At 39.6% G+C, this 23,952-nt stretch overlaps 1 protein-coding gene and 1 long non-coding RNA gene across 2 annotated transcripts in view; one reads left to right on the top strand and one right to left on the bottom strand.

Annotated features, from left to right (window-relative positions):
- The window catches only part of LOC120562392 (interferon-inducible GTPase 5-like), a 161,553-nt gene that overhangs the window by 62,962 nt on the left and 74,639 nt on the right, over positions 1-23,952 (bottom strand). The window lies entirely within an intron of this gene.
- Positions 22,266-23,267, top strand: LOC120562422. Its single transcript, XR_005639788.1, has 3 exons — positions 22,266-22,329; positions 22,407-22,473; positions 23,078-23,267. It is a non-coding gene; the product is annotated as an uncharacterized LOC120562422 (long non-coding RNA).

A 23,952-nucleotide genomic window follows, 5' to 3' on the forward strand; every position in this document is an offset into this window, starting at 1 on the left:
CTGTAAGTCAGTTTTTTTAAATGTAATCGTTGTTTTGCTAAGTTCCACCATGGCTGAGGAATGTTTTGAGGGCTTTAAAGGGCACCCATTGTAGCCTGACGTGGTCCTACTCAGATTCTAGTCAGAATGTGAGTCTGAAACCGCTCCATTGGGCTGTGATTATGGGGCGTGTTCCAACCGAACCAGGAAAAAAAATGCCTCTGCATTCATTGGATAGACCTACATCCAATCAGAGCTACGGAAGTCAACTCAACCGTCAACAGAACTCAACACTGTATATCGTCTCCATAGGAACCACTCTTTGCACAATGCATTCGTTCTAACTTCTGACTTTTAGACCTTTTTGAAGCTGGATATATCATTTGTTGCGTGTAAATATAAATGTGGATAACGTTAGTGATAGTGACATGCTTGCTAGAGTCGCATTTCTAGAGATGAATCGGCGAAAACACGTTTTATTTCTCTGATTCACGGCTTTGTTCTAGCGCCGCTGGGCCTCCCTCTCTTCAGTCTCTCTCTATGTCTCTCCATCATATAACGCTCTCTCTCTTCAGTCTCTCTCTATGTCTCTTCACCATATAACGCTCTCTCTCTATCTCTCTCCATCATATAACGCTCTCTCTCTTCAGTCTCTCTCTATCTCTCTCCACCATATAACGCTCTCTCTCTTCAGTCTCTCTCTATCTCTCTCCACCATATAACACTCTCTCTCTATCTCTCTCCATCATATAATGCTCTCTCTCTATCTCTCATCATATAACACTCTCTCTTCAGTCTCTCTCTATCTCTCTCCATCATATAACGCTCTCTCTCTTCAGTCTCTCTCTATCTCTCTCCATCATATAACGCTCTCTCTCTTCAGTCTCTCTCTATCTCTCTCCATCATATAACGCTCTCTCTCTATCTCTCTCCATCATATAACTCTCTCTCTCTTCAGTCTCTCTCTATCTCTCTCCATCATATAACACTCTCTCTCTTCAGTCTCTCTCTATCTCTCTCCATCATATAACTCTCTCTCTCTCTTCAGTCTCTCTCTATCTCTCTCCACCATATAACGCTCTCTCTCTCAGTCTCTCTCTATCTCTCTCCATCATATAACGCTCTCTCTCTATCTCTCTCCACCATATAACGCTCTCTCTCTTCAGTCTCTCTCTATCTCTCTCCATCATATAACGCTCTCTCTCTATCTCTTTCCACCATATAACGCTCTCTCTCTCCAGTCTCTCTCTATCTCTCTCCACCATATAACGCTCTCTCTCTATCTCTCTCCATCATATAACGCTCTCTCTCTATCTCTCTCCATCATAACACTCTCTCTTCAGTCTCTCTCTATGTCTCTCCATCATATAACGCTCTCTCTCTTCAGTCTCTCTCTATCTCTCTCCACCATATAACGCTCTCTCTCTCCAGTCTCTCTCTATCTCTCTCCACCATATAACGCTCTCTCTCTAGTCTATCTCTATCTCTCTCCACCATATACACGTCTCTCTCCAGTCTCTCTCTATCTCTCTCCACCATATAACGCTCTCTCTCTATCTCTCTCCATCATATAACGCTCTCTCTCTATCTCTCTCCATCATGTAACACTCTCTCTCTTCAGTCTCTCTCTATCTCTCTCCATCATATAACGCTCTATCTCTCTCCATCATATAACACTCTCTCTCTTCAGTCTCTCTCTATCTCTCTCCATCATATAACGCTCTCTCTCTCCAGTCTCTCTCTATCTCTCTCCACCATATAACGCTCTAACCGTGCTTTCGGGTGGTTGTTGAGGCTCCGCTCCGTCTAAAACTTTGCCATTTCGTAAAGCTGTATGTAACGCAGAAATAAAATGGATTAATGATCATTTTATTCATATAGTTTATATCTGACTTTACCAGCTGACTTCTCTATTGGCTGTTGAAACAGGTGAAGCCTCTTATGATCTAAAACCAGCCTCTGCCACTTGAACAGCTGAGTCGCAGCCACACCTTCAGCTGGTTTGAAACAGGCCAGTTGAGGATTTTAAAATGAATGCGCTGACGATATCTTCTGTAACAGATGCGATGGAGGAATCTACACATCTCGGTTCTCCAGCGGCAGCCACCTGTTGTAAACAAATTCAACCCAAGCGCTCTTTGGTGATGTGATTGATTCTGTTACTGTTGATCATCTGTCCGACAATTTGATTGGTCCAAACAGATCCTGTTCGAGCAATAATTGCTCCTCAACGGATCAAGTCCAGACCGAACTTCCCGACCTTGAATGTTGTGGGCGGGGCTAAGTTCGGCTGGCATCCAGGCTACATCCATTGTGTTTTAATCTTTGCAGCTTGCTAGGACATTTGATGTGTTGTACAGACCATATCTGTAAGCGTGGGAGAGTTAAAGGCTCAGAGCGAGACACTCACACGTTATCTCTCACCTTACACAAAACCGGTTTGGTGCTTTATCACCAAAAGTCATTCATGCAGACCAAGCTCTCAGGGTTTAGCTTCCAGTGAAGAACAACAGAAATAGTTTGTGAAGGAAGAGATGATATCCGAACGACCTTAGAAAGAGTAATTCATTGGTTCATTTCAGGGCGGTTACAACAAACATCAGCTGATTAAAAATGCCGCAGCCAGAATCAGAACCAGGTACAACAGGAGAAAACACATTTTAACCTCCGTCTGAGACTGCTTTCAACATTTAGATCAGCAGTTGGGACGAAAGTTGACCCTTAAAGGAGAATTCGGCCAATTTTTACGTTAATCTTGATGCGCTATATCTAGCGAGTACTTTCGATAGAAAAACCCGACCGAATCAGTGCAGGTAACCGGAGAAGCTGCAGCTACGTGCTACCAAGCGTCCAATGAGCTAAAACGGCAGTGCTCGGGGCAAGTTTTAGAGTGCCTTTGTGCCTCTTAACGGACACACAAATGCAATTAATATGTCTGTGCCACATAAACAGGGCCCTACGGCAACCGAATGCGTTTTCAACTCAGACATTGTTTAAATTCACCTACCCTGGTCCCTGTCTCGATCCTGCCGGTAGCTAGCTTGCCCTGCTAGCTGATAGCCGTTAGCTGCCGTTTGGTGAGTGTATTCAGACAGGCTTCTGTGATAATCATCCCAATAACAATCCACAGAGGTGGTGGTGTGGCTATGTCCTCCAGAGGACAGGTCATGTCACGTCTTGAAGTGTATTCCCCCCTAAAAAAAAACGTAGTGTGGTAGTAGCTGTTAGCTGCCCTACGGTGAGTGTGTACAGCCAGATAGCTCTTAGCCGTTAGCTGCTAGCTGCCGTCCGGTGAGTGTATTCAGCCAGGCAGTTACTGAAGGCTAGCTTTAGCTGTGCTTGGAGCAGCAAGTTCATCTGCCTGTTTCCCCTCTGTCTGTCAGTCTCGTTCTTTCCAACTCTTGAGGCTAGTTCTTCGTTAAGGACGACCATCAAACTCAAAAGGCTCTTCCGTGTGTTGTATATCTGCTATATTCTTCATACTCCAAGCTTCTTCCCTTATAAACAACTCCGCTTTTCACTCTTCACACACTACGCTCCAATCTGCACATTACTGTTTACCTTTTTCTGCTACAACTGAATTCCCAGGAGACAGCGCGATGCAACAGCTAAGCTTCAGTAACGCTATTACTGTGCAAGCCACAGACATCGTTTATCCCGTTTCCATGTAGTTACATAGTCACTGATATGGTCATAACCACTACAGTGCTCAATTACCTATTTTGAGGGGGAATAATCTAAACCTTTCGCTGCAAAGGCATGATCTGTCCTATGCAGGACATCCACCAGCCCACCGGGCGCTCGTGGATTTTTATAGGGATGATTATCACAGATGCCTGGCTGAATACACTCACCAGACGGCAGCTAGCAGCTAACGGCTAACAGCTATCTGTCTGTACACACTCACCGTAGGGCAGCTAACAGCTAACAGCTACTACCACACTACGTTTTTTTTTAGGGGGGAATACACTTCAAGACGTGACATGACCTGTCCTCTGGAGGACATAGCCACACCACCACCTCCGTGGATTGTTATTGGGATGATTATCACAGAAGCCTGTCTGAATACACTCACCAAACGGCAGCTAATGGCTATCAGCTAGCAGGGCAAGCTAGCTACCGGCAGGATCGAGACAGGGACCAGGGTAGGTGAATTTAAACAATGTCTGAGTTGAAAACGCATCTTGTTGACGCGTAAGGGCCCTGTTCATGTGGCACAGACATATTAATTGCATTTTGTGTCTGTTAAGAGGCACAAAGGCACTCGCTACACTTCCCGAATGCGTAACTGCCGCTTCGTCGCTTACACTTGGATCCGGAGCTACAGCCCGCGTTACGCTGCACTGATTCGGTCGGGTTTTTCTATCGAAAAGTACTCGTAGCTATAGCGATCAAGATTAACGTAAAAATTGGCCGGAATTCTCCTTTAAGTGTCAACTTTCAGTCCCAACTGCTGATCTAAATGTTGAAAGCAGTCTCAGACGTGAGGTTAAAATGTGTTTTCTCCTGTTGTACCTGGTTCTGATTCTGGCTGCGGCATTTTTAATCAGCTGATGTTTGTTGTAATGAGGCATGAGAAGAGAGCTCTGCAGCAATCTAACCGCCCTGAAATGAACCAATGAATTACTCTTTCTAAGGTCGTTCTGATATCATCTCTTCCTTCACAAACTATTTCTGTTGTTCTTCACTGGAAGCTAAACCCTGAGAGCTTGGTCTGCATGAATGACTTTTGGTGATAAAGCACCAAACCGGTTTTGTGTAAGGTGAGAGATAACGTGTGAGTGTCTCCCTCTGAGCTTTTAACTCTCCCACGCTTACAGATATGGTCTGTACAACACATCAAATGTCCTAGCAAGCTGCAAAGATTAAAACACAATGGATGTAGCCATCTCTCTGTTACTAATTTTCAATTCAATTCAATTTTATTTATAGTATCAAATCATAACAGAGTTATCTCGAGACACTTTATAGATAGAGTGGATCTAGACCACACTCTATAAATTACAAAGCCCCAACAATTACAGTAATTCCCTCAAGACCAAGCATTAGCAGTGGCTATTGCGACAGTGGCAAGGAAAAACTCCCTTTTAGGAAGAAACCTCGGCAGACCCAGACTCCTGGTAGGGCGGTGTCTGACGGGGCCGGTTGGGGGTGTGATGAACAGTGGCGATAATAGTCACATTAAAGATAATGGAACAGTGACTTTGAAGGTAGTCGTTGTAGTTCATGTCACAGCAGGACATTGCGGGATGAAACGTGGCGCTGCAGAGCATGGGTGGATGCGGCGGACGCAGCAGAACGCGGCCGGGCGTTGCAGGAAACATAAGGACTCCGGGGAGTAAACTCCCTAGAGCTAGGTTAGTAACAAGCAGTTCTGGGACAGGATGCATACGAAAGGAAACAAATGAAAGCATTGATGAGAGGCTGTACTGGCCTGCCTCCCTCTACTCTCACTATATTATTGATTATATGATAAACAAATCTGATGACTACGAAGAGAAGCAGGTGGGCCGGGTTAGGCGGACGCTGCAACTCCTCACTCCCTAACTATAAGCTTAATCAAAGAGAAGAGTTTTCAGTTTACTCTTAAATGTGGTGACGGTGTCTGCCCCCCTAACCCAGACTGGGAGCTGGTTCCACAGGAAAGGAGCCTGGTAGCTGAAGGCTCTGGCTCCCATTCTACTTTTAGAGACTCTAGGAACCACAAGTAACTCTGCATTCTGGGAGCGCAGTGCTCTAGTGGGACAATAAGGTACTAAGAGCGGTTCTAGATATGATGGTGCTAGACCATTTAGGGCTTTGTAGGTCAGGAGAAGGACTTTAAAGTCAATCCTGAATTTTACAGGAAGCCAATGCAGAGTAGCTAAAACAGGAGAAATATGATCTCTTTTCTTAGTTCTCGTCAGAACACGTGCTGCAGCATTCTGGATCAGCTGGAGAGTCTTAAGGGACTTATTTGAGCAACCTGACAGTAGGGAATTACAATAGTCCAGCCTAGAAGTAACGAATGCATGGACTAGTTTTTCAGCATCGTTTTGAGACAGGATATTCCTAATTTTTGCAATGTTACGAAGATGAAAAAAGGCTGTTCTCAATGTTTGTTTTAGATGGGCGTTAAAGGATATATCCTGATCAAAAATAATTCCTAGATTTCTGACAGTAGTGCTGAAGGCCAGGACAATACCATCCAGAGTAGCTAAGTCTTTAGATAATGAAGTTCGGAGGTGTTTAGGGCCCAGCACAATAACTTCAGTTTTGTTACAGTTTAGCATCAGAAAATTATAGGTCATCCAGGATTTTATATCTTTAATACATGCTTGAAGTTTTTCTAACTGACTGGTTTCGTCTGGTTTGATTGATAAGTATAATTGGGTGTCGTCCGCATAGCAGTGATAGTTAATTGAGTGTTTCCTAATGATATTACCAAGAGGAAGCATATATAAGGAGAATAGAATTGGTCCAAGCACTGAGCCTTGTGGAACGCCATGTTTAACTTTCGCGTACTTAGAGAATTTATCATTAACATTAACAAATTGAGATCGAACAGAGAAATAAGACTTAAACCAGCTTAGTGCGATTCCTTTAATGCCAACTAAGTGTTCTAATCTCTGTAACAGGATGGTATGGTCAATAGTGTCAAATGCAGCACTAAGACCTAATAAAACAAGTATGGAGACAAGTCCTTTGTCTGCAGCAGTTAGAACGTCGTTAGTAATTTTCACCAGTGCCGTCTCTGTGCTATGGTGCTTTCTAAATCCTGATTGAAAGTCTTCAAATAAACTGTTGCTATGTAGAAAATCACATAACTGATTAGCAACCACCTTCTCAAGGATCTTGGAGAGAAATGGAAGGTTAGATATAGGTCTATAGTTTGCTAAGACCTCAGGATCGAGGGTGGGTTTTTTCAGAAGAGGTTTTATCACAGCTACTTTAAATGACTGCGGTACATAACCTGTTAATAGAGACATATTGATCATATCTAGTAATGAAGTGTTAACCACGGGTAGCGCTTCTTTGAGTAGTCTCGTTGGGATGGGGTCTAAGAGACAGGTAGATGGTTTAGCTGAAGATATCTTTACCATTAGTTGTTGAAGGTCTATAGGATAAAAGCAGTCTAAGTATATGTCAGGTCTAGTCGTTCTTTCTAGCAGTCCTGCGTTGAAAGGTGAACCATCAGAAGTAGAGGGCAAAAGGTGATGAATTTTATCTCTAATTGTTATAATTTTATCATTAAAGAAGCTCATGAAGTCATCACTACTCAGAGCTAGAGGAATAGATGGCTCAGTAGAGCTGTGACTCTCTGTCAGCCTGGCTACAGTGCTGAAAAGAAACCTTGGGTTGTTCTTGTTTTCTTCTATTAATGATGAGTAATAGTCTGATCTGGCATGTCTGAGGGTCGTCCTATAGGTTTTCACACTGTCTTGCCAGTCCAAACGAGACTCTTCCATTTTGGTGGAGCGCCATTTACTTTCAAGTTTTCGCGAGTTTTGCTTTAATTTACGAGTTTGGGAGTTATACCAAGGTGCTAGTTTCCTTTGCTTCATCATCCTCTTTTTGAGGGGAGCAACAGAGTCTAAAGTAGTCCGTAGGCAAGTCGTAGCACCATCTACACAATTGTCGATTTGAGAGGGACTAAAGTTTACATAAAGGTCCTCTGTTTTATTAAAAGTGCTGTTGGAATGTCTTCCTTAAATTTAGCTATAGCACTGTCAGATAGGCATCTAGTATAGAAGCTTTTATCTAATTTCGTATAATCGGGTATTAAGAATTCGAAAGTAATTAAGAAGTGGTCTGATAATAAAGGATTTTGCGGGAATACTAATACATCTTCAATTTTGATACCATATGCCAGCACGAGGTCGAGGGTGTGGTTAAAACAGTGCGTGGCCTCATGAACACTCTGACTGAAACCAATAGAATCTAGTAGTGAGTTGAACGCACTAGTAAGGCTGTCATTGTCAACGTCCACATGGATATTAAAATCACCTACAATAAGTACTTTGTCTGATTTAAGGACTACACATGATAAAAACTCTGAGAATTCAGATAAAAATTCAGAATACGGACCTGGAGCTCGGTAGACAACAATAAATATAATTGGCTGTTCTGATTTCCGTGTTGGATGTTGAAGATTAAGAACAAGGCTTTCAAAAGAGTTATAATTTAGTTTGGGTTTAGGGTTAATTAACAGGCTTGAATCAAATATGGCTGCAACTCCCCCTCCTCGGCCTGAGCCTCTAGGAATTTGAGTATTAATATGACTGGGAGGAGTGGCTTCATTTAGACTAATATATTCTTCATGGCCCAGCCAGGTTTCAGTAAGACAGAATAGATCAATTTGATTATCTGATATCAATTCATTTACTAGTACTGTTTTAGAAGACAGAGATCTGATATTTAGTAGTCCACATCTAATTTTCCTATCCTTTTCTATCATTGCAGTGGTAGTTTTAATTCCAATTAGGTTGTTAAGTATTGCCCCTCTCTTGGTTACCTTTGATCTAACTGATCTGAGTCGAGGAACAGACACGTCTCATTTTTTGGGACAGGCTGTGACAAGAGCACAGTGTTGCAATGTGCACAGTGAGAACTACCTGATGAGATTGTGTCTCTTGTTGAATAAAACACATGTGACAGTTTAACTCTGTGTCTGTTTTTAATGTTGTCATGTTCACTCATTCATAAAGAAGGTAAAACTACAGATCAATATAATAACAATAACAACAACAACTTTTTGTAGTTTTAACTGTAAGAAACCATCTGAGGCCCTGTTTACACGATGACGCTCTCGGGTGAAAACGAAAAAATATTTTATCGGATGTGCCTTTCGTTTATACGGCGACGGCGTTTTTGGGGCTTAAAAACGCAAAAAAGTGAAACCACCTTCCAGAGTGGAAATCTTAAAAACGCTCCACCGTCGCGTTACCGTCTAAAGGGTAAAAACGCAAAAGTCTGAAGACAGCGGCGTGGAGAGAGACGAGAAAAAGGCGTCTGTTGTTACGGAGTAGGCTACAGAAATTATAGGCTCCTGTTAGAATTTCAATGTAATGGCTCAATATTCAAATAATTTCAACAATGTGGATAAGGTTGTTATAGTTCGATGACGATATGTAGGCTATTCATTTGAGCCAGAGCAGGCGACAACGTTACGGATGAAGAGAGAGAGAGAGAGAGAGAGAGAGAGAGCGAGCGAGTGGCAGCGGTCAGCGGGCAGAGGTCAGCGGCCAGAGGAGGGTCTGCTTCAGCCTCCTCTGCCCGCTGCCTCTCTGGTCTCCAAGAAGACTCCAAGAAGACTGACAACCTGCCGCTGGCTCAGGGTATTGGTAGTGCTCCCGTGGGTGCTGTGCTGTGGCTCATGGTATTGGTAGTGCTCACGTGGGTGCTGTGTTGTGGCTTATCACGGTCAATTGTGCCGGTCATCATCAGACAAACATGCAACTCCACCTCCTCGTCTTTCCAGACGAAGCTTTGTTGTTCGCTTCGACGTGTTTTGGTTTCGCGCTACTAAGGAGAGAAGTAGAAGGAAGGTTCTACGCAGGTGAGTGCCTTGGTGGTGTTGTGTGGCAGTGCCACCTAGTCACCTGGAGTGCATACTACATCGAATTTCACACACTTTTGCGTCACCATATGCACGCAGATTTCCCCTCCATAACACTCGTCTAAACGCAGAATAAAAAGTGATAACGCAACGCCACTTTTGCGTTTTCTCTTCAGATCGTTTCCGTGTAAACATAGCCTGATTCTCTGAAGACAAGAAGCCTGAAAACTGCTGACGTTAAATATACAATATGTAACTTTCTGCCACTAGAGGTCTCTCAACCTAAACACTGGATGGTAACTCAGACTTCTGATGACGTTGGCAAGTTGTGTTGAATTATGGGAGTTGTAGTTTTTATTGTTAAACAGAACACAGCTGATTAGAATCTCTTCAAGGACACATTCAAGTTTATTTACGTTATGTTTAGTAACATTTAGTTAGTTATTCTAATAAAATAGCTGCAATTTGCCCAACATTATTGTTTTTCTTGATATGAGTCATATTCACACACACAGACACATACACACTCACACACACAAACACACACACACACACACACACAGACACACAGACAAACTGACACACACAGTTACACACACACACACAGACACACACTCATACACACAGCACACACACACACACACACACACACACACACACACACACAGACACACAGACAAACCGACACACAGACACACACTCACACACACACACAGACACACACACACACACAGACACACACACACACACACACACACAGACAAACCGACACACAGACACACACTCACACACACACACAGACACACACACACACACACACACACACACACAGACACACAGACAAACCGACACACAGACACACACTCACACACACACACAGACACAGACACACACACACACACACACACACATACAGACACACACACTCACACACTCATACACACACAGACACACACTCACACTCACACACAGACACAGACACACACACACACACACACACACACACACACACACACACACACACACACACACAGACACAAACACACAACAGACACACAGACACATAGACATGCACACACAGACACAGACACACACACACACACACACACACACACACACACACACACACACACACACACCACACACAACACACACACACACACACACACAGACACACTTTTTGTTAAAAAGGGAACAATGAAGAGAGATAAATGTGTATCTTTGAGGATGAGTTGAGGATTGTTCCACCAGATGGCGCCCTGACTCTCTTACACAGTTTATATTCTGTCAGAAACAAGAACACACTGAACACAAGTGGAGCTCTAACTAAAATAATCTGTTCACCTTCAGCTCTGATCTCTACATGTTTGATGTTATGATGCTGCTGATTTTAAGGAGAGACACTAACAGACAGAAACATCATCTTTACCTTTATTAATCTTCCATAACATGTCTTCTTTCAGAAAACATTCATGTCACTACACTTTGTCTGTTTCACAGAAAATACTAGTCTTAATAAGGTTTGATGCTGATATCTTTTAGTTAAAATGTTTTAAACTCTTCACCTGTAGTGTGTTCAAAATGCCTGAATTTTCACTAACATACTTCTGTCCAATCCGTAGTCACATTTTCACATTTTCACACAATAACACAACTAGCCCAACATCGGTCTCTTCAGGCCATCCCATGTTTTTTGACAATGCCACGCAGCCGCTCGCCCCGTTGTTTAATTAACAGTAACATCATGTTTGTTAAAAATTAAAATTAAGAAAAGAAGAAAGAAAGAAACCAGAATTTGGACTGAGGACAGCGAGCCATCTTGACATCAGAGTCATCATGTAGTTCCTCTGATGAAGTTGTATCATATTGTGAGTACTTTGTGATTAATCAGTTTGAGACTTGTTTAAGAAAAGTTGTAATATAATGTAAAGTGCTAAACAATAACATTATCACATTATATTCTAGGTGTAATGAAAAATCCATAAAGACATTGTTAAAAAAGATTTTTTTTTAAATTTGCAGTAGTGAAAAAGTGAACACGCAAATGAAGCAACCTATTTAAAAAAAAATAAAATAAATCTGAATAATAACTTAATTTACCTGGTGATATTTTGAGTTCCATCCAGCTGTTTTTGGTATTTCTTCAGGTCGGGACGTCAGCTGACCTAATCTGGGAAAACTAAATGATATTAAAATAAATAGATATGTTAAAATAACACAATACTAATATACTATCACTAAAGATATTGTTAAAACTAAAACTAGGGAGTAGTGAATGACTAAAAACATATATATACAATATCTTATGGACTCTTGTGAACATGCTAAACACGACCCCATCTGAAAACATTACTACCATTACCAATGTTGGCATTGTGAGATAGAAAATGACACTGACATCATCAGTGACATTACAGGACATTGTCTTGATAGTGTATGAGTGTTGCCTAGCGTCTGCGTCAGCCACCTCTCCTGCGTCGGTGGACATGGGAGGACAATGTTCTGTGATGTCACTGATGATGTCACAGTTTATGTGACAAATCATCATTTGTGATCTCACAGAGACAATGTAGCATGATGTCAAATTACTTGGACTCAATCAATGACACAATAATGATGTCACTAGTGATTGAACAAAGTTTTTGTTGCAAAAGATTTGTGATGTCATCACCGACATCGCTGACTCTTTATCTCACCCCATTTGAAGGCAGCATGTTACATCATCAGTGACATCATGGTACGTTGTCTCTGTGAGATCATAAATGATGATGTTTAACATAAACTGTGACATCATCAGTGACATCACAGAGCATTGTCTTGAGAGTTTATAAATAGGACCCGTTACTCCCATCAGGTTGTTTTTTGACAATACCACGCAGACGCAGACACGCAGCTCGCCCGTTCAGATGGAGGAGAGTTGTCCCACGCAGACGCTAGGCAACGCTAAGTAACATGCATCTTTAGGGTCCTATGAAGTGTAATGATCTCACATTATTTTTAAGATTGACTCAGCTGCTATAAAGACGTAGAGAAACACCGGAAACAGCTGGATGGATTGAACTAGTTGTTTGAATCAAGTAAGTTAAATTAGCAGTCAGGATTATCATTTTTTTTGTTATTAATTCCCAAGTACATTAACAGACTCAATGAACAGCAGTAGTTTTATGTTTTGCGTACTTTAAGATAATAAATTTGAGATCAGTTTGGTGTCAGAGATTTGAGAAGTGGGACAGTGCAATTGTCAGGAATTCTTGACAATCAGAACAGCAAATAAAACTCTCCTTTATTTGTGACTGATTATCTACTTTACCTGTTCTCCACCAGTTCCTAGTTCCATCCATGATGATGAGGATTAGTAAGTGCCTGAAAATATTGATCTGTTACATAGAAACTATTGTTCACATAGACCAGCGGGGGAGGGTGTATAGCTGCAGACATGGCACCCCTTCTCTTCTCTGCTTCTCTTCATAGTCGTCAGATTCATCTACCAACCCTTATAGAGCTGGCTCAGGTTTGCCTTGGACCAGCTCTTAGTTATGCTGTTATAGGTCTAGACTGCTGGGAGACTTCCTTTGACACACTGAGCTCCTCTCTCCTTTCTCTTTCCATCTGTGTGCATTCATGTCCCAGAAATGCTTGTTACCAACTTAGCTCCGTTGCGCTTATTCCCCGTAGTCCTTACATTTTCTCGTCTCACGTTCTTCCTTGGATTGGGGTGGCACCTAAATCATGGTTGCAGCTGCTGCTGTGGTCCTGATCGGTGCCCTGCTACGCCCCACTACACCCTACTACTGCTACAACTATTATTTCTAGTCATGTTTCCATTATCTTTATTGTTACTATAATTGCCACTGTTCATCATACCAACTGCTATAATTCTGTTAATACACTGCATATATCTATATTTACATTATTCTTACTACTAGTATAATGTCACTGCTACTACATGTTGTTCATACATTGTTCATATTACATAGCCATATGTATCTGCTCTTATAACACAGCAATATATTTCTTGTCCTGCCTATGAACCACCTGTCTATACTTGAATATCACATTGCACTTTTCTGCTTTTTGTACCGCTCTTTGTACGCAAACTGCATTTCGCTGTCTTTGTACTTGTACACTGCACAATGACAATAAAGTTGAATCTAATAATTATTATGAATCTTATTTCTCTATCTTTATATCTGTATCAGTGTCTCTGTGTCCCAACTGGCAGCGGCAGATGCCTGCCCACCAAGAGCCTGGGTCTTTCCAAGGTTTCTGCCTAAAAGGAAGTTTTTTCTTGCCACTGTTGCACTAAATGCTTGGTTTTGGGGGAATTGTTGGGTCATTGTAAATCATTTAATTGTCACTTAGTCAATTCAATTATATTTATGGTATCAAATCATAACAAGAGTTATCTCTATCCATCCAACTGTTTCCGGTGCTTCTCCAGGTGGTGATGGCAGCTGACTCATTCTGGAAAAAATAATGTGTGATCATTACACTTGATACGGCCCTAAAAATGCATGTTTGTGCGCTGCACGCCTTTCGTGTTGCGGACAATCTCCTCCGTTGCGGACGGGAGGACCCTCGCGAGTCCTCCACGTCTCCGAGAGGCGGCGAGCGTGTCTGCGTCTGCGTGGCATTGTTAAAAAACAACCAGATGGGAGTAACGGGTCCTATTCATAAACTCTCAAGACAATGCTCTGTGATGTCACTGAGGATGACACAAATCCTGTGCAACAAAAACCTTGGTTCAATCAACAGTGACATCTTAGGGTTCTGTGATGTCAGCATGTGTCATTGATGGTGTCACAGGAAAATGACATCATGGAATGTTGTCTCTGTGACATTCCATGATGTCATTCCATGATTACAGAACATATTTTAGAAATATATCTTCATTAAAATTTACGATAGTATCTTGTTTTATGTTGATCAACACTCTTTTTATGTTGAACACTCATAGATTTGTGTGTGTGCGTTTGTGTGTGTGTGTGTGTGTGTGTGTATTTTTCAATGTTAATGTTTCTCTATTTTTGTAGCTCATCATTGACAGTAAGCTGCATCAGAACAAAGTGTGAAAACTTCTTCAAGAGTTAAAACATTAAGATCTTAACTTGAGTGAATCAGTTCAGTTCAAGTTTATTTTCATATGCATACTAGTACAGAGTACATGCATATGCGTACTACCACAGCAATGAAATACAATGTGCCTTGGTACTCTCTCAGCACCAGTCAATGAGTAACAAATATAAATAACATTTAAAAACAGTAACCATATTAACTAAACTCAGACCTCAGCCCTCCTTTCTGCTGTACTATCATTCAATAACCTTATTATCTCGGGGTAAAAACTATCCCTGAAACGTGATGTATGCGTCGGGATCTTCCGCAAACGTCTCCCTGATGGAAGGTGGGAGAAGAGATTGTGAGCAGGATGACTAGAATCCTCCATAATACCTGGTGCCTTCTTAGCGCTGCGTTTCCACTAAATGTTTTGGAGCGGTTCAAGTGGAACCCCAATGATTTTAGATGCAGTTTTGACCACCTTTGTCAGAAGATTAAGGTCATGTGAAGTAGCCCTGCCAAACCACACTACAATGTTGCCTGTCAGTATACTCTCAATTGAACAGCGGTACAAGTTCTGTAGCATGTAAAGGGACATACCATATTTCGTGTGTGTGTAGTTTCACTTGTATGTCTTGTTTGTTCTTGTTGTGTATTCCTAGTTCTAGTTCTGCTTTGTTTGAATGTGTATGCTGTTTTTAATGTAAAGCACTTTAAGCACAAAAAAATTTAATTTGACATTAAGCAAAATGAATGCAGATGTAAAAGTCTGTGCTAGCTGCTAGCGAAAGCTAATGCTATACCTGCTATAGAAACTGCCTCAGTATAGAGAGCCAAAGTCCCGCCCTTCTACTTCCGGCCAATGGGACCTATCTTTCGAAAAAGTATGAACTAGAGTCAATGGAGAGATAATAATAATTTTTTGATCTCGTTTGAATTGAGCCATGGATTACAAATATGATTTTCGTCAATTTAAAACATTATCTTTCAACCGAAGAAAGTATCAGTTTATTGTTAAACTGTTGAAGTATAAGACTGTGAAAATACGTAATTAGAAAGACTACAAACTTCATGGATGACGTCTCGCTGAAGCTACGATGTCTGTGTGTATGGTACCGGGGATGTAACGTTACTCAAATGAGCAGAGGATCTTGCTTGTTCTTTTGCTTCTCTGCTGAAAACACTTGACTGGATAAAACACAGCAGTTACGATAACGTTACATGTGTTGTTTAACAGGGCTAAGCTAGCTAGCTAGCGAGCAAGCCGATCATCAAGCTAGGTGAGGTAGATTGTGTGAGACGGGAGATGTAGTTTACTGAATGGTTTCACACAAAACTAAGTGGTACTACGACAAACCTACGGCTAACTGAGACATTCTTTGGTTGAAAACTTATCTTTTAAATTGACGAACATCATATTTGTAATCCATGGCTCAATTCAAACGGGATCAAAAAATAATTTGCCTCTCCCAGTTCACTACCATTCATATTTTTTCCGAGTTTAGGTCCCATGAGGTCCACCGGAAGGGGCGTGACTTCGGCTCTCTATTGTGTTTCATAATATAAAAAAGTATAATTTTTTAATTTAAAAAAAGTATTTTTCAAAGTTAATGTTTTTCTATTTTTGTAGGTCATCATTAACAGTAAGTACCTGCATTGGAACAAAGTGTGAGAAGTGTTAAAACATTAACATCTTAACTTGTTCTTTTGGGTTTTCCGCGTTGGTCTTTGACCATCAGTAACATGTGTATTTAAATTCCAATCAGTGGGTGGGACGTCTATTAACCTCAGAGACAGCCCCTCTCTGTGGGAGGATATAAGACTGCAGATTATTTCATTTCTCTATCTGAACATTCTTCAGATTTGCATCGTGTCAGAGTGTCTTCATCTTTTTGCAGTTTAGCTTTTAACATTCAATCCTTTTTACTGAAAACAAGTCGACCAAAGGACTGCAGCTCCTTCGCACCTGAGCTTTCTCCACCAACTCTACAGTAAGAGAAAACGTTGACTCTGGCTCCTAACATTAGTTATGTCACTTTTTGTTTTCCATGTTTTTGTCAACTTGTTTGTTGACTCTTCAATCACTCTTTCTAAAAAGAATTTCAACGATTTTGTCACTTTTTTTCTATGTATTTTTCAAGGTTTGTCATTTCCTTTGATGTTTGTCACTCTTCGACAATTTTGTCGACATTTTTGTGAACTTTTTGACACCTTGTAAAGAACCTTGAAGTTAACTGTGATGTAACATAGTTAAATGTAATGCAAATATAATTCATATCACGTAGAATTATGTTCTATTCTTGACCCATTTGATACTTTTTGGGGGCAATTTTTACTTTTTTCACACTTTTTTCGGGGGCTATTTTCCCAAATTTTTTTGCCACTTTTTTGCCACTTTTTCTTGCTGCTTTTTGACAGTTTTGCCGCCACTTTTTTAATTAACTGATGTAACGTAGTGTGTTATCATGTGATATTCCAGGTATCCCTCCTGCTGCTGACTCTAGAACTCATCGCTCTCCTGTCATTCAGGTAAATATACTTTATATTATTATTCTGTCTTTAACACATTAATACTTCTCTGATTCTGTTCAGCCAAAGGGACAAAAACTCAAAAGTTTGTTTATATTTTCACTTTATTATTTTGTTTGTCTGTCTAACTTCATCTCGCTGCATCAGGACTTTATGGATTTCTTCTACGGAAAGAAATCTCAACAGAAATCTGTTGTGTGCCGGTATTGTATGCTGTACACACTATATTGTAATAACTATAACCTTTTTTGGGAGTTTAATTTTTATTTACCCTTTATTTTACCAGGGAAAAAAATCACATTGAGATTACAATCTCTTTTACAAGTGAGCCCTGGCCAAGAAGGCAGCACATAGAGGATCCACTTTAACAGACAACAAGTAACAGACAGACAGGGATGGACAGGAATAAGAAATAAAAACAGAAAATCACAACTTAAAATCAAGCGAAGACATGTTGGTATATTTGATTTAGGTAGGAATTGAATTCAGTATGTCAAATAAAAACCTGCAGTTTTACCTGATATTGCAACTCATTCCATGAAGTTGGAGCACTGTAACTAAAAGCAGTTTTTCCAAACTCTGTTTTAGTTTGTGGAACATCATACGTATGTATCTACTTGATCTTAGATTGTATTCAGATCTACTAGGTGCTAAAAGTGTAGTTAAATATGAAGGAGTGTGTCCAGTTATTGATATGTACACAAAGGTCAACCAATGTTTGAGCCTTCTTGTGTTGAGTGAGGGCCAACCAACCATTCCATATAATACACAGTGATGGGTAGAGTACTTTGCATGCATTAAGTGTCTGACAACATTATGGAAAGGATCCCTACAGAAATAGACCTTTTAGTTTAAGATTAAGATCCTTTTAATTTAACATGAAACAGCCCCGAAATCACCATCACCAAAGCTACTAGACTCCATGTAAATAATCAGTACTTTTATCATCGTAAAAACACACTTCATTCAAAGTGGACAGAAACTAAATAAAACTACCAAAAGCCGTCTTGGTTCATCTTTCCACTGTTCCAACAATCACCACTCTGGTTTGGTTGAAATATATATTAATTCACCCATTTACATGTGGAGATATGCTGGCTCTATACGCACTAAAAGTCCTGATTATTTACATGGAGTCTGGTGGAGATATGCTGGCTCTATACACGCTAAAAGTCCTGATTATTTACATGGAGTCTGGTGGAGATATGCTGGCTCTATACACGCGCTAAAAGTCCTGATTATTTACATGGAGTCTGGTGGAGATATGCGTGTCTCTATACACGCTAAAAGTCCTGATTATTTACATGGAGTCTGGTGGAGATATGCTGGCTCTATACACGCTAAAAGTCCTGATTATTTACATGGAGTCTGGTGGAGATATGCTGGCTCTATACACGCTAAAAGTCCTGATTATTTACATGGAGTCTGGTGGAGATATGCTGGCTCTATACACGCTAAAAGTCCTGATTATTTACATGGAGTCTGGTGAGTTTGGTGATGGTGATTTCTCTATACATGCTAAAAATAATGGAGATTTCTGTAATCTGTTACTAGCTGATGAATCAGTGTATAACTTGTGTCTCCTGTTGAATTAAACACAGCTGACAGTTTACACTTGAGTCTGTTTTTAATGCAATCCTGTTCAATAATTGATAAAGTAGATGTGGATAAAACTTCAGATCAATATAAAGTCTCCAGGACTGTTTGATCATTCAGAGCAGAATCAGATCAGAGTCGATGTCAGAAGTTTAATTGGGTTCTTTGAGGCAAGCATCTGGGAACTTTTTAATGGACGGCATGTGTTTCGAGTTATTTAAATTTAGAAATATGTATCTAACAAACCAATGAATGAAATTATATATAATGTGAAAACTATAAAAAATGTTTTTAATAATGTTTTGTCTAACTAATGTTTTCACACATATAACATATTCTAATACCATTCAATATAATGCAACAACATTGAACTCCTCTCATAACTCCTCAGAAAGTTACATTCTAATAACAAAGTAATAGATTTTCTGCCAAAACAGTTACTGCCGATTAAGTACTTTCAAGTCCCCGTGAGTCTGTAACAGTATGAATTGTAGTTGAAACATAGCCGGCAATGTGCAACGTCTAATTTAGTGGACAGATGATTATTCATAATTTTCTCCCAGCAGACAATCAACACTTGCTAAACCTCACACTGTATTACTCCTAAGATGTGACTGGATGTTAAAACATGTTTGTTAATTGCAAGGGTCTCCTCCTACACACTTAAAAACTGAGCTATGAGTGAATAACATTTCTGTTCTTACAGGTAGACTTTAACATGTTTCCTTAAGAGTGCAGTATGTTTTTTAAGAAGCCAGAAATGTACCTTTGGACTAATTTATGGGTACAACATGAAACATACCGATACTGAAGGGTACACAATAGTCTTTCTAAAGGGAACCTCTCCTGTGACAAGCATTGTACCCTTTTAGGTACACAACTGTCCTTCTGTTTCTGAGTGTGTAAAGAAGGATTGGCAGGATGAGTCTGTCTGTCGGCCTTCTTGGATTTGTGAAATCTGTATTGCTCTTACAGCAGCTGGCCAGCAGGTGGCAGTGTAAGGAATGACAGACCAGTGTCCACTGTGGTGTAGGGCTGCAGAATTCATTGCAATTTTATCAAAATCCCAATATGGACTCATGCAATATCCAAATGTCAGGGGGGAAAATATTAGTTAAAGGCAAAATATGTGCCGACTGTTCAGAATGAAGTATTGTGGTGCTGCAGAGATGAACTGTGTGGTAAATGTCTTATATATCTCTGTTTTTCTGTCTTTATTTTATATTTTCTCATAGTGACTTTTAGAGGCTCTTCTATATTTATTCATTAACCTTTTTTGCACTTTTGCTGATCATTGAAAGGACAGCATGCAATGTCATTGTACATGTATAATGACAATGAAGACTTGTCTATTCTAATAGAAAGGAGGAGTAACATCAAAGTTTTCTTTCCACAAGTCTGTCAGAAAAATCAGTTTCCAGCCCCTCAAACGTGGAGATTTCCTGCTTTTTTGTGACATTTTATAGCAAGAATTCTGCTGATTAATGGATCCTAACTAGCTTGTTTTTAAGTTTAAAATTAAATTCAGATTTCTGAGTGTAAATGTTATTTGAAGTTAATAATGAGGCATCATCTAGAAGAAATCTACAGACACAAACAGACAAAGTGTAGTAACATGAATGTTTTCTGACCGCTCTCATTCATCAAAAATGAGTCTACACAACAAGATAACCATCATAGTCTAATAATAATAATAATAATAAATAATAATGAAGCAAAAACATTTTCAAAACTTCTCATTTTCACTGTCAAACAAACTAAAATCGAAACCATGATATGGCTTTCCCTTATCAAATTGCAAAAGACTCCGATTTAATACAACAATATCTGTCAAACAAACAGGCCTATAATAAGTAGGCTATAAATAAGATATAAAATCAATATAAATGTGATTTTTGGAGGTTAAAAATGTAACTAAGTAACTTATTCAGTAAATTTTAAATTAGCTACTTTTACTAGTAATTTTACTTTTTTTTACTTAAGGGAAAGCCATATCATGGTTTCGATTTTAGTTTGTTTGACAGATAGCCTACATTGCCAAAGCAAGGGCGCTAAACAACATTAGAGACCTTTTATGTGAAAATGAGAAGTTTTGAAAATGTTTTCGCTTCATTATTATTATTATTATTATTATTATTATTATTATTATTATTATTATTATTATTATTATTATTATTAGACTATGATGGTTATCTTGTTGTGTAGACTCATTTTTGATGAATGAGAGCGGTCAGCGCTAATCTTCATAATAAAAGTCAACTTGTGTTTCGCCACAAGTCCCTGCTGAGCACACCAGCTCCGCACACTCCTCTCAGAAAACCCCCGTATCGTTCCAAACTGTGAACCCAACGCAGCTGCTCTATCCCCACAAGACATCCCATTCTTTCGGTTTTCTAATATAAAACTAGCATATTCGTCTAAAAACATTTTTACGTCCATATCATTCTAACTGATGTCCAAATGATTTCCGGGTATGCAGCCGCTTACTACTTACGATTGCTTCCGGGTCACAAAAAAAATTAATGAGGAATAAGATTTATACACACATTTTAATTTCCGAGTTCCATCTACAAACACATCAAAGGCAATCGGATAACGAGATATTTTTTCGTTTTCCGTTTTTTAATATCAAAACAAAAAACGAATAATGGGTCATTTTCGTTTTTTTTTTTCCTGTTTACTAATGGTAATTGGGAAACTGGCCGTTTTTCGTTTTTGTTTTTTTCCTTTCAAAACGAAAATCCGTTGGCCGCCAAGTACACGGACCTGCTCCACTTGTGTTCAGTGTGTTCTTGTTTCTGACAGAATCTAAACTGTGGAAGAGAGTCAGGGCGCCATCTGGTGGAACAATCCTCAACTCATCCTCACACACACACATTGATCTCTCTTCATTGTTTCTCTTTTTGGTGAATGGTTTCCAGAGAGATCAGAGTTGTCACACTCATCTTCACTAAGGGCCACACTAAAAACTGAGAATCCCATCGAGAGACATGTAGAGTTCATTAACGTGCTTTTATTTAATCAAAAAGTCTAAAATCTTTGACTGTATTACTGCATGTCTCATATTGTCTTCTCACCTACAGTTTATTCGACATACAGTCAGAGTAATCTGTTACTACCTGATGAATCAGAGTAATCTGTTACTACTTGATGAATCAGAGTAATCTGTTACTACCTGATGAATCAGAGTAATCTGTTACTACCTGATGAACCAGAGTAATCTGTTACTACCTGATGAACCAGATTAAGTTGTCTCCTGTTGAATAAAACACTTGTTACAGTTTATCTCTGTATCTGTGTTTAGTGTTGTCATTGTCATTCATTCATAAAGTAGATGTGGGTTCAAGTGTATTCACGTCATTCTAATGAAATAGCTGCAGTTTTTTCTTGATTTGAGTCATATTTGTAACCTGCCTAAAAAGCGTTAACCAGTTAATTGTATTCCGTTATTATCATTATTTATACATACTTTACGTTTATGAGTGATGGGGGGTTTTATTTTGAAAAATACATTTTATTTTGTGGGAAACCGGAAGTAGCGCGTTAAAATACTTCCGTTAGCGGACCTCGCTAGATGGAGCACTGCTTCGGGTTCTCACACGAGTTAAAAAAAAGATTGAGAAGAAAAGGTATGAAGACCTGTTCTTTTGCTAACAGTTAAATATGATTTAGTTCGTTATGTAAACACATGTATACTTTGTTTTAGAAGTTGGAGAACCATCCAGAAATCTCTTTTATTTGTCCTGGATTCTCATACTGGAAATCCTTTATTGGTAAGCTAAAGTGTTCAATGATTGTGTGTGTGAAAAAAAAACACGAGGTGGACATGCTAGCTCCAGTTAGTGATTATTCAAACATTTTCTGTTGTTTGAAGGAATGTAACATGATAAAAGACATTTATTTCATGGTTTAGGGAGAATTGTCAACTAATTTGGCATGTATTACAAAAACATGCTCTTGTAACATTTTATTTTGTGGTATATATGTGACTAAAGGTTAAGGTTACATATAGGAGAATATAAAATATCATTTTAAGCTATTTAATATGGTTAAATCAGCAAATGCTGAAGTTCATATAAATGATTTTCAATTAAAAACTGTATTTCATTTATTTTGATTCAAAATCTAAACAAATCCTATGTAAAAAGGGATTAAAAGCAGAAAGGAAAAGTTCATTAGTACAATGTGTTTTTATAATTACCTTTCAATTGTAATGACATAAGGTTAAAATGGTATATTCTGACTTTAATATTTAAAATAGCTATTGTTCTTCATGTGAACTATGATATGATATTTTCTGAACAGTGATATAATGTTAATGCACTTCAAGAACTAGTTGATATCATAGATCCTGGACTGAACCTGTTCTATATATAGGTCAGGTCTTTTCATGAGGCGAGCAGAAGTCCCAAAAGCTCCAGTCCTTGAATCATACCAGGTGAACTATTGATCCATAGATGGCGAGCCTTCCAAGGAACAGTGAACCTCCACCACAGCATTCCGGAAGCCTGTGGTAGGGTTGTGTCAGTTGAACAAAGTATAGTTGAACAAACTATACTACCATAGGTACTGTGCACACAATTGTTGTAAAGTGTTTGAACTATTTTGTTGAACTAAAGAATTTACACATTTCAAAGCGTTACACCTGTGTTGCTTGGTTATTACTGTACTTCTCAGCTCCTACGAACCTAGGGTGTACATACTCTGAAGTGGGTTACATATTGACACACACACACACACACACACACACAGAAACTCACAGACACACACACAGACACACACACACAGACACACACACACACAGACACACACACGCACACACAGACACACATAACCTCACATACACCCACACACACACAGAAACTCACAGACACACACACACACACACACAGACACTCACACACTCACACACACACACACACACAGACACACATACAGATACACACACACACACACACAGACACACACACAGACACGCATACCGATACACACACACACAGTTGAAATATTTCCGCCGAGATAAATGTGTCTGTTTGAGGATGAGTTGAGGATTGTTCCACCAGATGGCGCCCTGACTCTCTTACACAGTTTAGATTCTGTCAGAAACAAGAACAGACTGAACACAAGTGGAGCACAAACTAAAATAATCTGTTCACCTTCAGCTCTGATCTCTACATGTTTGATGGTTATGATGCTGCTGTTTTTAAGGAGAGACACTAACAGACAGAAACATCATCTTTACCTTTATTAAT

This window comes from Perca fluviatilis, chromosome 7 (genome assembly GCF_010015445.1).
Source record: "Perca fluviatilis chromosome 7, GENO_Pfluv_1.0, whole genome shotgun sequence".
In the NCBI taxonomy this organism is placed as follows: Eukaryota; Metazoa; Chordata; class Actinopteri; order Perciformes; family Percidae; genus Perca; species Perca fluviatilis.